At 40.3% G+C, this 14715-nt stretch overlaps 1 protein-coding gene across 2 annotated transcripts in view; it reads left to right on the top strand.

The window, feature by feature from the left end:
• The window catches only part of LOC101582876 (transmembrane protein 56), a 109490-nt gene that overhangs the window by 89832 nt on the left and 4943 nt on the right, over positions 1 to 14715 (top strand). For both annotated transcript variants that reach the window (XR_002822013.1, XR_002822012.1), the window contains exon 9: positions 9344 to 9398. The gene's annotated coding sequence lies outside the window, so the exon portion shown is untranslated. The remainder of the gene's footprint in view (positions 1 to 9343; positions 9399 to 14715) is intronic.

Genomic DNA, 14715 nt, shown 5'->3' with positions numbered 1-14715 from the left:
TGTTGATTTAGCACAGTTTGAGTTTTCATAGCATTTCCTATTAAAATAAAATGAATAAAGCTACTGCTCAAATCTGGTGGAGAATATTAACACCAATGGTAGAGACACTTTTAAAATATAAACAATTCAAAGGAAAATAATAGATCAAAAATTTAGTTCCCTCAGTAAAGAGAATTACTGATGCTCTTCTATTTTGGTCATTAACTGTATTAATCAATTTTCCATTAATGAAATACTTGAGGCTGCATTCTTTATAAAGAAAAGAGGTTTGCTTTGGCTCATAGTTCTGGAAGGTGAAGAGCCTACATCTAGTTATGGCATTCCCAATGTATCACAAGGCCTAAGTGGAAAGAGAATATATATTCCTGTGTTAGTTTCTCTCCCTTTTTATTTTCATTTTAATTTTTTAAAAAATGTATCAGTAATTTAATTAGGTTCCTAGTAAGAAATTTAGAACACTAATTTATGAGGATAAATTCCATTTGTCAGAGCAAAAATGGATCGTAGGTGGCTCCAGAGCTAAAGAACTGCTTTGATTTTTGCTACAATCTGTGAGTCCACTACTTTCTGATCCTCCTTGCACTGCTCTGAAATCTGGTATCTCTCTTTCTCAGTGTCAAAGATCTCGCCCTCCTGGTGTCTGGGTTTCTGCAGCTTCTTCTTGAAGTAAGCATCAGTGAGATGTTTGGGGATTTTCACTTTGCTGATGTCAATTTTTGTAGAGGTGGCAATTTCAGGTGTATTCTTTGTAGAGGAACCTGATTAAGGCTAAGAGGCCCAGTCACAAGTAGCAAGCCACTGGCCAACTGCTTCAGGAAGACCACTCTCTTGCCTCTGTGATGCCCGGTGAGGATGATCAAGATGGTGCCGGGAGTGATGCTAGCTCAAAGTTTCCGCACGTGCTGACTGAAGGGTTTCTTGCCCTGTCTCAAGAGCTTTCGGGGCACATCTTCAGTAGAGTAGTATCTAGACATTTTTTGAAGTTTAACCACCCGGGTACCTCCATTCTTGTCCTCACTGACTGGTTTTGTGATTGTAGCAAGAACTTTCTCCTTCGTTTTCTTCTCAACCTTTCATTTAGCAGCTGTGTACTTTCTCTTGTACAAAGCCTTTCTGGAATCCATAGCAGATTGGGAGTATCTACTAATTCCTCTAACCAGGACAGGATTTTGGCTGCAGTGGGGCTGCCCATTCTTAGACATTTTTGCCTTCACTTTACCCTTTTTACCAGTAGCAATGGAAGAAGCCTTCATGGCTTCGGATTTCTTCTCTTTAGTGTCTGGCTTCTCAATTTTTTCACCTGACAGCTTGCAAGGTGGGAAAGAGATCTCTCCCTTTTTAAATAAAGTCATCAAGATTCAATCTTGGGGGCACCAGCTTTATGGTATTATTTAATTCTAATCTCTTTTCAAAAGGTCTCATGTCTAAACATTATGGTCAGATTGAATTTCTACACTCTTAATGCCTCACTATGGTGGTTACATTTTATTTATTTATTTTTGTTAATTAAAAAATTTTAATGTATTCGTTTGTTATAGCATCTCACTATGCAGCTCAGACTCACAGTGATCCTCCTCAGCGCTGGGGTTACAGGCATGTGCCACCATGCTCCGACTCTGTGGCTGACTCAGCGCACCCCAGGGCTGAGGCAGACTTGCTATGTGATGTGGAAGATCAAACCATGGTTCCTGTGCTTGCCAAATAGGCACTTTAGTCCCTTGAACTATCTTGCCAGCCCATGATTAAGTTTTAGCACATGAACCTTTCAGGAGCATACTCATATCAAGCCATGCCACTAAGTAATTTGAAAAAGAAAGATTTCATTCTTATAGCTTAGCTCTGTGATAGTCCCCAAAGTCTCCTGTGTTTGGAAAGTGATCGGATCACAGAGCATTATACATATCCCTGGATTTGTCCACTAATAAATGTACTGTTAGGATGTGGGGTCTGGTTAGAGGTAGACTGCTGAGCATAACATGGGAGGGTGCGTTCTCGCCCCGGCTCCTCTCTTCTCCCTCTGCTTCCTGCCTGCTGTGGATTGCGAGCCTTTGCCTCCTGTGTCCTCTGCCATCCCTGTCCTTCCTCAAGCTGGCCAACCACAGACTAAAGCCTTGAGCCAAAATAAACCTCTGCTATTTTAAATTGTGGGTGTCAGGTGTTTTGTTCCCATGATAACAAATGTGACTAAGACAATGTTTTCTTCATTCTTTTATTTCATCCTGCTACTTTGTCTATGATAGTTCTTGTGAGAAAAACTTAGTTGGTAGAATTTTGTGAGAATAATATATTAGAGAACAAAACAAACAAGAAAGGAACAAATGACGGACTACATCTTTAAATTTTCAGTTAAAAATATTTTCCTTTTGATCTTCAGTACCACAAAAATATTTTTGTCATTATCCAATTTATAAAGTTCTAAAATATTTATTAATATGCTAATGGAAGAATTTTCAAAATAATGTTACTCTCTTTGGCTGTAAGGTCTAATACCAGACTGCTGTAGGTTCGATTATGCATAGATGGCGTCGAGGATTCCATACACATGTAGACTCTCATTCAGTAGGTGTTAGGCTTTGTGTTTCGATGTCCTCCCATAACCTAATGCAGTCAAGGTGAGGCCTTCCAGAGGTGACTGGATCTATAGTGCGTGATGCTGAGATTAAGGGTCTGGGATTACTAATTTAATCCACAGATTGCTTTAGTGTGGTTTTTGCTGTGAATATTGGGAAGTCCCACCCTGGTATGAGTGCTACCACCCGAAGGGCGTATAGCCTGGATGGAATATAAGGGACAGACAGAGGGCTGCTGCCATCACTTCCTGCTTGGGGCCTTCTGCTTGGCTGCCCTGTGCCCACCATGCACTGTTTTTCCTCTGAGATGCCCTTGTGACACAGCACCCTGCCTGGGAGCCCACCAGCTACTAACCACAACCTCCACAGTCTGTGAGCTATAATAAACCCTTCTACCTTTAACTTTGGTTATCAGGTATTTTGTCTCAGCAAGTGTCAGTGCAGGTGAGGCAGCAGGTCTGGGACCCATCCTGCAGCTCTGTGTTCCTGACACGATGTCAGGTGGCACTGGGCTGTTGCACGTCGGACCACACCTTGGTAGCAAGCCATGGGAAGCATCATCCTTTCTCGTGAAGTTTACAGTCTAGTTACGGCCACTTTCACTCTGCTTTGGTTCAGAATGTTTCCATTTATTTTTCAGAATATGTGTAAAGCCAGATTTGAACAGCACATTTCTTCCTCTTATGAAGATCTGGATAGAAATAGATAAAAACATCCTTAATTCTACAGCTTATGAAAACTAAGATTTTCCGACAGTGTATTGAATGAACTCAGAAAGGAAACTTGATCCCTCTACAACTTCAACAAAATCTCACTTGCACGAAGATTCTGTCCATTAAATCCTGTGTTTAAATATGAAGTGTCCTGCAAAGACTCAGATTCAGGTACTGAGGGCTTGATTCCTAGTGCAGCAGTGCTCAGAAGTGGGGCCTAGGGGGGCAGTTAGATGATGAAGGTGCTGACTTCCTCAAAGTATTAACTAATTTATCAATTTATAACTGAACGGGCTCGTTAGGAAGTGAGGCTCACCAGGTGGAAACAGGTCACTAGGGGCCCACCTTGAAGGGTCTATCCTGTGCCTAGCCTTTTCCTCTCTCTCTGGCTCTTCCCCTCCTCTCTGTTTCCTTGCTGCCATGGGGCAGATGTCCTTTGCCATAGCTTTGGCCAGGAAGTTGCTGCCTTGGAGCCAGCTGAGCATGGCCAGATCCTCGAAACCATGAGCCAAACTGAACCTCTTTTCCCATAAGTTGTGTTTATCAGTTGTTCTGTCCCAGGAATGGAAGACTGATTAACACATGAGAAGTAATTGAGATGGGAGAAGACAAAGAAAGGAGAAGTTGATGTAACTAATGTTAACAACTCTGAAAGAAATGGAGTGCTCTGGTCTCCACAGATTAACTCTGTATCTGCATTGTCCCACTGTCTGAATTACTGCCTGCATTCCGCAGTACGTGTTATAAATGCTACCCCTACGATCACTCTTCCCATGTGTGAGGGAGCTGACACTTGAGCTTCTTCTACTCAGAAACCCATTTAGAACTCTCCCTTAAAACAAACAAGCCAATATTTCTTTCTGCTAGGCATAAATATCCAAGAGCATTCTTTTCTTAGTATAAATATTTAGTATGTGATAAAAATAAACAATACCAAAGTCATGATGGCATAACTAGACAGGAAAACAGCACACAGCCGTGCTTAGTTGGTGAGCGAGTGTGGGCTGTTTCCAGCCTGTGTATCGGTCGTCAGGTCCTCAGGGGCTTCCTCTTACTCTTCTGGAAGTCATCTCATCACGTAAGCAATGGCACAAATGTGCTCGGTATTTTCATTACAAATGTGGCAAAATACTGCCACTGTGCTTCATCCAGAGACCCACAGGAACATGTTTGTGATTGGACAAATTGGATTGAGGATTCTGGGGGCAAGGCACAATGCATGCCATGGAAAATAGTGGGGTATCCCAGGAAGACTGCTTTGGAAAAGGCTATTCTAGGATTGATAGAAACCAAGCATGGGTTCAGTGTTTTGAAGGGGCACATAAGGATCTTTTGCTCAAAATTGAATGTTATATATACATATATGTATATATATGTATATATATGTTGTAAATATATACATAAATGTGTATATATATATATGTATATATATATGATTAATTCTATGATTGGGGATGGTAATCTCATCTAGAAAAAAAGCCAAAGCTACTTGGTAAAGAAGAAGCAGAGACTCATGTTGGCCCTTGGCCACCGTCATGGCTGAGACAGTGTTGACACTGTGTCTTGTTCAGATGTGATAGGAAGTGGCTTGTTCTTTTGGCACTGACTCATCAAGGTCACCGAGTGGTCTTGTCTTTTTTTTTTTTTTTGATACAGGTCTCTGTAGTTCAGGCTGACATTGAACTCACTATGTAACCTAGGCCGACCTCACACTCTGATTCTCCTGTCTTGGCCTCCTGAGTGCTGGGCTTACAGGCGTGCATCACCACACCAGCCTAGCCTCATTTTCTTTTCTTTTTTTTTTTTAATTTTATTTATTATATGTGTGTGGGGGGGCCAGCTCAGCCCACCAGGGGGCGGGGCTGGCTGGCATGTGGTGCTGGGGGATTGAACCGGAGTCCCTGCGTTTTGCTAAACTTCTTCTAAGTAGGTGCTTTAGACCACTGAGCCATCTCACCAGCCCCAAGCCTCATTTTCTTTTGTTTCTGATTCATATTACATGGAACACTATTTGGCAAGTAGTGAAAAATATGAAGAGAAATAATAAATTTTAGGCTGTAGAATAACATGGTTTATTTTAAGGAGATTGTACTGTTGTGAAGTGGGAGAGACTGAAAGGATAGAATTAGATGTTATCATTAAGCTTCTACTATAGGGGCCCAGGGAGATAGCTCAGTAGAATAAGCACTTGCCTGGCAAGTGCAAGGACCTGAGTTCAATCCCAGGTTCTGTGGGGAAAAAAAAACATTTCTACTGTGTGCTGGGCACACGGTGAGACTGTGGAGCTGCAATGGGGAGTGTGACAGAACTCCCTCACAGAGCACGTAGGGTAACAGTGAAGACAAAGATCTAGTCATGGGGCACCCACAGCAGCATTGTCATAAGGTACCAAATGGCAGATGTCTTGAAAAGTAAAAGAAGCTTCCAGTAGAACCAGTGATAAACTAGAAAAGCTAGAAGGCTAAGTTGGGCACATTTTTTTCAGTCAGGGGGTATTGCATGTTTACTGTAAGAAACTGGGAGAAAATGTGTGAAATCTAGATAAGAAGTAACAAGGATCTATCTGGCCTAATGCAAAGACAGTGGTGAATGAGGGTAGATTACATGTGGCAGGGACAGAAATAAGGCAACTAAGAGAACTCCCAGATCTTTGCCATACTTAAGGCCACGCTTAAGGAGTCACACTTTCAATTTGATGTCCACCGAGCCCCTGGAACTAAGGGCTTGGTTGCCAGTTGGTGGTCTTTTTAGGAAGTGACTGAATCATGAAGGTTCTAACTTCATCTGTGGATTAATCAAGTAATGACATCCTAATTTGATGACATTATTGGGAAGTGATGGAAATTATAGGTGAGGCTGGGGCTAGGAAGGTAGCTCAGTGGCCTAAGTGCCTTCCTGGCAAGTGCAGGGACTCAAGTTTGATCCCTCCTTCTGCATGATGTGGCACCACATGTGCTGGCCCCAAAACTGGGCATGGTGGTGCATGCCTTTAATTCCAGCACTGGGGAGGCTGAGACAGGTAGATCACTATGAGTCAAAGCTGCATAGCAGTGAGACCCTGTACCAAATAAATAAATAAATAATAAAAGATTTATTTTTTTTTAAAAGAAATAAATGAAAAAGAAAAAAGAGGCAGGACTAACTGAAGGGTGTATGATTTGGTGGGCTACATGTGGTTCCCAGTTCCTCCCTCTTTGGCTGTCTTGAGCTCTGCTTTGTGGCTGCTGGAGGGTGATCAGCTTCCCTCTGCCATGCCTTTCTGCTGTGTGCATCCCACTTAGGTCTACAGCGATGCAACCAGCTGAGCATGCGCCCAAACCTCTGAAACGAGCCAAGCTGTATCTTTTTCCTTTTAAGTTACTTAAGAAAATGACTACTACATAAGACTAGCAGAAGAAAGGTTTTGGCTGGGGTCGTGATTCATACTGAAGAAATGTAATATGGCAGGATGCATTTGAGGCTTTTGAAAGATCTCAATGAAGTAGGAAAGCAGGTAGAAAAAATGGCTGAGTGTTCAGCATTCTTTATTCTAGATCCTGGATTAGAGGAGATAATAAATGCCTAGATTGGATCTCATTATTATAGGATATTATAAAATGGGCATATCCAGCCCTTTAAATGTAACAGTATCCAAGGAGTGGGCTAAGTAGCAGGATTTGTGGGACGGACTTCTGTGAGCATCACAGAGATAGTGTACAAAGATTGCTGCAGGGGCCGGGGAGATGGCTCAGTGGAATAAGCACTTGCCTGGCAAGCGCAAGGGCCTGAGTTCAATCCCCAGTTCCAAAAAAAAAAAAAAAAAAAAAGATTGCTGCGGCTTTTGTTTAATATGCTGATGGAATCTGTGTGTTTCATATTAGCCAGTAGTGTTCTTATGTTTCTTGCTCAAAAAGTTTCATGAGAGGCAAATGTCAATTCAATCTCAAAGTAAAGGGCTGTGTGAGTGAATTCTCCATACATCAAATGGAGAAAGAACTGGAATCTGGTGGATCCATGAACTATGTTTCCTGAATCCACAGATTACCACCGATGAAAACTGGCTCTTTCTTTAGTTTGATGGATGATACTGAGATGTCCTTACTGTTCTAGACAGATGACTGTGTAGACGATAGTGATGCCATAGACTGAACAATGGATTTATAGTTACTTTGAATTCACATTTGTGCTCACCAAATTTTCCCCTCAGTCCAGCAGCAAAGGCAAAATGATTGTCAGCTTGGGCTGAAGCTGAGGTACTGGCCTCCCTACTGTGCATTCCGAGATCCTCTGATGGCATCTCATGCTTTTCTGGTGGTTTCTGCTCTTGGAATTCTTGGTCTGTTCTTTTTCTGGCAGATTTTTGTCAGGAAAATGGTTCCCTCAGTGAACCATTAAGGGATGATGACTGAAGTTTGCAGCTTTGCTGTCTCCTGTAGAAGAAGGCCATGAATTCCTTAGAGGACTGAGTCGCCTTCTCCCTGTGACTGCCTCTGCACAGAAAATAGTCACGGTTATTGCTGAAACAATTAAAGAAAATCTTTTATTCTAGAATGATGGATACATACTAGTCCTACACATTCACTTTAAAGGGGTGTTTCTGGTTAGCTTTCAAAATACCTGACATACACAACTTAGAGGAGGAAGAATTTCTTTTGGCTCATAGCTTCTATAGCTGGCCAGCTCTGAGGCAGAAACCTCATACTAGCTGGCAAAGCTGTAGTGAGAGAGAAATTCTCTTACACTATTGATGGGAATACAAATTAATAAGACATATATAGAAATCCACATAGAGATTTCTCAAAGAACTAAAATTAGAAATTCCATGTGAGCCAGCAACTACCCTTCTAGGTGTCTCGCCCAAAGAAGCAAAGCCATAATACTCAATGATACTTGCGTAGCATTGTTCATAGAAGCACAATTCCTAATAGCTAAATCCTGTAAACAGCCAGTATAACCATCAACAGATAAGTGGATAAAATGGGGAGTTCATACAACATGGGATACTCTACTCAAAAGTAGATACAAAAGGGATACTCATCTTGAAACACATTTGAGATGTTTGTAGGAAAATGGATACACCTGGGAAACATAATGTTGCATGAAGTAAATCACACAAGCTTAAATATCTCTCACTAAATATTTTTCATTTGAGTAAGAGAATAATAAAGGGTAAATAGAATGAAACAAAGGGACAGATCTCTTACAAATGGGAAAGGGCCCAAGAGACAGAAGACGAGGGGAGAGAGGAAGTGGAAGTTGTAGAATTAAGATGCACCATGTATGAGAACCTAATTACCTCAAAAAATATAAACATAGGGGCTGCCACCTCCCACCCCCAGGCATGCTGAATGGGTCATGAGACTGGGTGTGTTGGTACTCACCTGTAATCCCAGCACTGGGGAGGCTGAAAACAGGAGGATCACTAAAAGTCCAAGCTGTGTAGTGCAACCTTGTGCCAAATACACAAAAAGAAAACAATATATATATATATATATATATACATTATATGTCATAAATATGAGCTAAGAATTACAATGACAAGAATGAAAATTAGGAAAGAATTTAGAGGCAAAGGGAGGGAGGTGGGTGGGAAGGGGAAGGGGACTAAAAACTCAAGAACCAAGACACACTGTGTGTCCCAAAGACGAGCATCAACATCATGTACTGCACTCATGCACTAGTAAAAGAAAAAGAAGGACATGGTGGACAAAAGTTGTTCAACTCATGGAATATGGGAAGCAATGATCAGGAAAGAACCAGAGGAAAGGACCAGGGAACAGATAAGTCCTAGGGTCACATTCCCTGTGACCTCTCCAGACATACCTGGAAGTGCAAGTATTTCTCAGGCCAGTTAAGTGGACAATTTAGAATAACCATCATAGGAGGTTACTCTAATAAACTTCGGACCAGTAAGCCCAGGTTCATCAGTTTTTAAAAGGCAAAAACTGAAAAATGGTGGAGAGTGGAATCATGCTATTTGAACAAAGGAGGAGATAAATCAAGGAGAGAATAAAGGAGACTGTAGCAAGGAAACTGGGAATTTAAGAGAAGTGATTGATCAATACTTTCAATCTTTATCAGGTTGAGAAAGATGAGGACTGAGAAGGATTCTCCTGATTTGGACTTTGAATCATTGGTGAGTGGCAGCTGGCTGCTGTGGTCCCAAGAATGAATGAGAGATGGAGCTGAGATCGTAATGCAGCAGAGCTTGGCTGTGGGTTGGGAAGTGAGTGGAGACACAGTGTGTGTGGTAGTGGTGCCAACCGTAGGCTTCTTTTAGAACAGAAAATGGAATTAGAACAAGAACAAAACAGTATACTGCAGCTTCATTTGCAAGAACTGCTTCAGTAGAAACTTTGAGTTATCTGACATTCCTGCATTGCATGATCAACCGCTGAAATGCCAAAATGATAGAGGAATTATATTTCAAATCATTTCATAGAATACTTTTATGTTTACAGAAGTAATGACAAAGACAGCACAGAGATTTCTAGTGTACCTGGCACCCGGGCCCTTCAACTATACCCATCTTAAATTAACATTGGTCATGTTGCTGCTGTTAATGAACCAATATCATACATTGTTATTGACTAATTCCACATCACATTAGATATTCAGATTTTCTTAGCTTTTAATCTGATGTTCTTTTCTTGTTAAAGGATTGCATCCAGGATACATTTGGTCATGATCAAAAGACTGATTCGGCACCTGTCTGCTGAGTGGCTCCGCATTCAGCCTTCCTCTGTAAGCAAGCCTCAAAACCAGTCAGAGAAACTTTCCCAGTCGAGGTTGCCAAACCTTCTGAGTAGGGACTGAAAGGTCACTGTTTCTCCTTAGTAAACAAAATACCTTCTTTGTCTTGCTTCCATGAAAATCTTGTAGGTTTTACCCAAGGGTCCCCTCTGCAGACTCCAGACAAGTTGTGGTTTAGCACTGCTGGCTTCATCATTGTCTGCTCACAGAGGCTCTTTGAAACATTAATGTGTCTGAGTTTAAACGGTCTCCTCTTGGCTCTCATAGTTTCTTAGACTTTACTTGTTTTCTACCACCTTGATAGTTTGAAGCAATGGTCAGATATTTTGTAAAATGTCCCTCACCTGGGATTTCTGTTATTTTTCTCCTGATTAAATTTAGGTTACAGGCTTTTAGGAGGAAGGCCACAGAAGTAAAGAATTTTTATCACATTACATCAAAGGTTCATATTATCAACATGACTTATGATTGCTGATGTTGACCTTGGTCATGTGGCTGCACTAGTTTCTCTATTATAAAACTAACTCACCCCTTGCCTCTTGTGTATGGTAGCTTGGTGTTTGGATAGAAGTCCTTATGCATAGCCTGTTTTAATTGACTGAGATGTTCTGCTTCACCTTTTTGAGGGTGGAGTAGCTACATAATTGTTGCAGTTCTTCTGCACCAGAATTTTGGTCTCATCTCCTAAGCATAAGTGAACTTTTAATCCTAGAAAAGATTCAGTGATTTCATGCCTTGCTTACTAAAATTAAACTCATAAGATAAATTTCATCAAGGAGGTTGGCTATTTGGTTCATACTTTGTGTTATAACTTAACATGCTGACAGCAGCAGAAAGTTGTAAGTAGTGCAAAGGCTCATGAAATTAATATTGAAAGTGTTTATTCATGTATTTCTTTTCCTAGTCATTAACATTTCCATTCCATATGACAGGTAAAAAATGACATAATGGAAACTACTTGTAAACAGCGATTTGACTAACATGAAGCTGAAGTACTGATCAAAATTTTTGTCACTTTTCATTTTCTGATTTCTGCCTGGGTAGCATGGAGTAACAAATTAGGGAATTTCTTGTCCTTATAACTAGCACTAGGAATAAAAGAGAAACTACAGAAGAAGACAAACTGGTTATGTTAGGCACCCACACTTCTAAATTCTAGCACTCACTTGTCTTGTGATCTATGGCAAATTGTCTAACCCCTGCAAGGCTCAATTTCTTACCCATAAACTAAGAGAAATACCAATAAGAGAACAATATCTGGGGATGAAATGAGAAGTATCTTTTGAAACTGATTTGTAAACTCTAAAGTTGTACTAGGTGCTCAGGACCCTGGTTCTTGAGTAGACATTCAGCAATGTAAAGGCTCCTGCCTGATGTTCATTAAGTTAGTCAGTGAACAAGTTCCTTTAGCTGTCAAATATTTTGACATCACTGCTGCTAGCCCCTCATTAGCCTCAGTGTCAGCTTCCTCCTGGCTTTGGCCACTTATGGAGGTTAGAACAAGCTCTGTATCTGAGCCTTGTTACATGTAAATGATTAAGATGCCTGGCGTCTGAGGAGATGAAGGTCAGAAGCCAGGTAATTTACAGGATAAAATTTGAAAGGCAGACCCTGCTCTTTCAGGAGGCCTCCTGGCTACCCCTGAGCCAGCCCAGAATGTTGGTGTAGCCCTTCATGATGTGCACACAGATGGAAAGACAGGCTTCCCTGGACCCCGCTGTGCTCCTGCGGGTGCCCATCTGCTGGCCTGGCCTGTTAAGGTGGTGGATATAGTATTTAGTAACGATAGTTTTGTCCCTTTCCTTATTTTTCCTTTTTTATTTTATTTTATTTATTTTTATTTTTTTATTGTCCTTTTTTGAAAATGTAACTTAAAATGTTGAACCTATTAGGAAAATCGTACTTTTTTGAATGTAAGTAAATAAGATAACTGTACAAAACTATCAAAAATACCAAGCCCTTCTTACCAAGCTTAGAAATGGCTGTTCCAAGGAATTACATGACATTATCAAAAATTTTTGTTACATTTTACTTTCGTTTTTCAAAGTCAATATTTTGGATAAAGAATTGAGCTTTTGATTTGTAAAACTGTATTGATTGTTTGAGAGTGAGTGCACAAATATTTCTATAATTCTAAATCATTTATTAATGTGTTTTTAAAAGGTCATTTTTCAGGGGAAAAGCAATCATATATTTTATTTTGATATTAAAAATTAAAATCAATAGTCCTAAGGAAAATAAGAACATTTCAGCCTCTTTCTCCTGGCCTAACTTTGAAGATCTGATTTCAATTCCAGAGATATACATTGTCATTCTGGATTAAAAATGGAAACTTGTATCATTCCAGAACCTCTTATGATTTTTCTTTTTCTAGTTATCCTTGTAGTGTGACAATTGTCATGGCATAGTCTCCACTAATACTTCCCAGAATGTTTTTCTGAGTTGCTCATACCCATTTGGCCATTCCGCGAGTTTCGATGGTTGTGATCTTAGGATCTCACCAGAAATCAAGTTGTTAAGAAAACCTACCAAATTAATGCACACGCGCCCTTGTCTTATGTCCTGTTAACGATCATGGATAGTGTAAGGTGCTGTCATCTTGACTTCAGAGATGTGAAAATATGTGTACCTAAGCGGTGATGTGCACAGGACGCTAGACGGCCTCCATCCCTGCAGGGCCTTACTTTGTCAGAAATAGCTAGATAGCATCATAACTTTATTTGAAATAGTGAGTTTTCTTAGTATAGTAAAAGTATTTAAATGACCACGCTTTAGACTGCCTGAGTTGTACTGGAATCAATTACTTTTGGTGTGTGAATTCCTCTAGACAATGGTAGGATGAGCTTTCAAGCTAAGAGCAAGTTGCTCCAAATGATGGGACAGCTTTCTTTAGTTCTATCAGATCCCCACTCAGGGACACGTTGGTGCTCCTGGAAGATGCTGGAAATCTGTACCCTCCCCCCTTTTGTTACCATGTAAAAATCAACCAAACAGTGGCTTAAAGGAAAGCTTAAAGATTTTTTTGAAGCATAAATTTATTTCAGTAGCCAAACTGAGGACATTCTTAACTCTAATTTGGGAGCGGGGGAAGGAATTTCATCAAAGTATAAAGAACTTACTACCCTGTGGGTTTTTTTTTTTCCTCAATACTTTAAAAAAAAATTGAGACATAGAATATATAAAATAAAATGCACAAATCTTAAAGGTAAGATTAAATGGCTTAAACTCACACAAATACCACCATAATGAAGTAGAATATTTTAATCAGGATAAAATGTTCCACTGGGCCCTTTCCAGGGAGCCACTGCCTGCTCAACATGATTTTTTATTTTAACTTAAACCATGTTCAAAAACCTATTGAAACTCTAGAAAGAGAAAAGGAAAGAAAAAGAAATTTCTTAAGTGAAAATCAGTAAAGAATCAAGAGCTTCTTGGCTTCTTAATTTTAATGACTACGGTTATATTGTTTCATACCCTAGCCTGTCTTCAAATGAGTTGGTCATTTCAAAATGAGGAATATTAACTTGTATAGTCACAAGATTTGGTACCTTAGCCACACAGTCAGGTGGGGACACATTTCTATTCACCTGGGGTCAGCACTGTGCCACTTCTAGCTTCAATTGGGAACATGAACATTAGGGAAATTGACTACCTTCTGAGCTCCGGATTTAGTCCAGCAATGCCAAAACCTTATGTTGTGTATAAACAGTAATAACTACTTTAAAACTGATTTTCTTTCTTGTATATAATGTAATCAAGTGGAGTGGCTACTGTGAACAACTATTATTCAAATATGAAAAGTTACTGTGTGGTGTTATCTCCTCCCTTTTTTGTCCTGTTGTATACATCTGTGTTTGTATGCTGTCCTGTGAAGCTTTGTTAGGGCGAATCTGCGGCTTCCTTTGCCTATCTGTACGTTCTGCATTGCTCTGAATATGAATCAAGGGCATATGCTTATTTAACACTGACATATGCTACCATGTTCGATGGATAAAGAAATTGGACGAGATTCAGAGTGGAGGTAATAAGAAAAGTAAACTCTGACCTACTCATTACACATTATAGCCACGCATGCATTCATTCACTCTTGATCCATCTTACAAATATTGCATGACTTTTATGTGCCAGTCACCATCCTAAAATTTAGAGATACAGCCAAAGAGGGGCAGAAGTGCTCCCTCGCCTCAGGAAAACCATGTTCTCCTGAGATGATGGACACATCAGCCACCATAGTGCGGTCTGACGTGTAAGTGGTGGGGCAATGTAGGAGGGGCCTTCAACTCAGACTCAGAAGCAAGGGTGGAATCCAAACCTGCAAAACAAATAAGGATTCTTCAGGCAAAGAGGTGGGAAGTTATCCTAAGAAAGAAAAGAGCAAGAAGGAGGTAGGTAGTAATATGATCTTAAAAGTTGGAACCCTAACTGAAACTAAAGCTATCAGTGCAGAAATTCCTGGATAGTCACAGATTTAAATAGTAATGAGAATCACATAAATATAGCAGAATTTTATCTGAGATAATAGACAAAATATTATAGTCCATCCTTTGGTTTTCTTATTAGTTTATTATTTTTGGTACTAAGAGTTGAACTCAGGACTCCACACTTACCAGGCAGGTTGAGTCTCAGTCTTTTAAGTACCAGGGCAGGGCAGGGTAGAGGGTGGGGGTGTGGAGGAGAGAGAGGAGAAAGGAAGAATAAGG

Source organism: Octodon degus, unplaced genomic scaffold (genome assembly GCF_000260255.1).
Source record: "Octodon degus isolate 3935 unplaced genomic scaffold, OctDeg1.0 scaffold00074, whole genome shotgun sequence".
Lineage (NCBI taxonomy): Eukaryota > Metazoa > Chordata > Mammalia > Rodentia > Octodontidae > Octodon > Octodon degus.
This window is presented reverse-complemented; position numbering and strand designations above follow the sequence as displayed.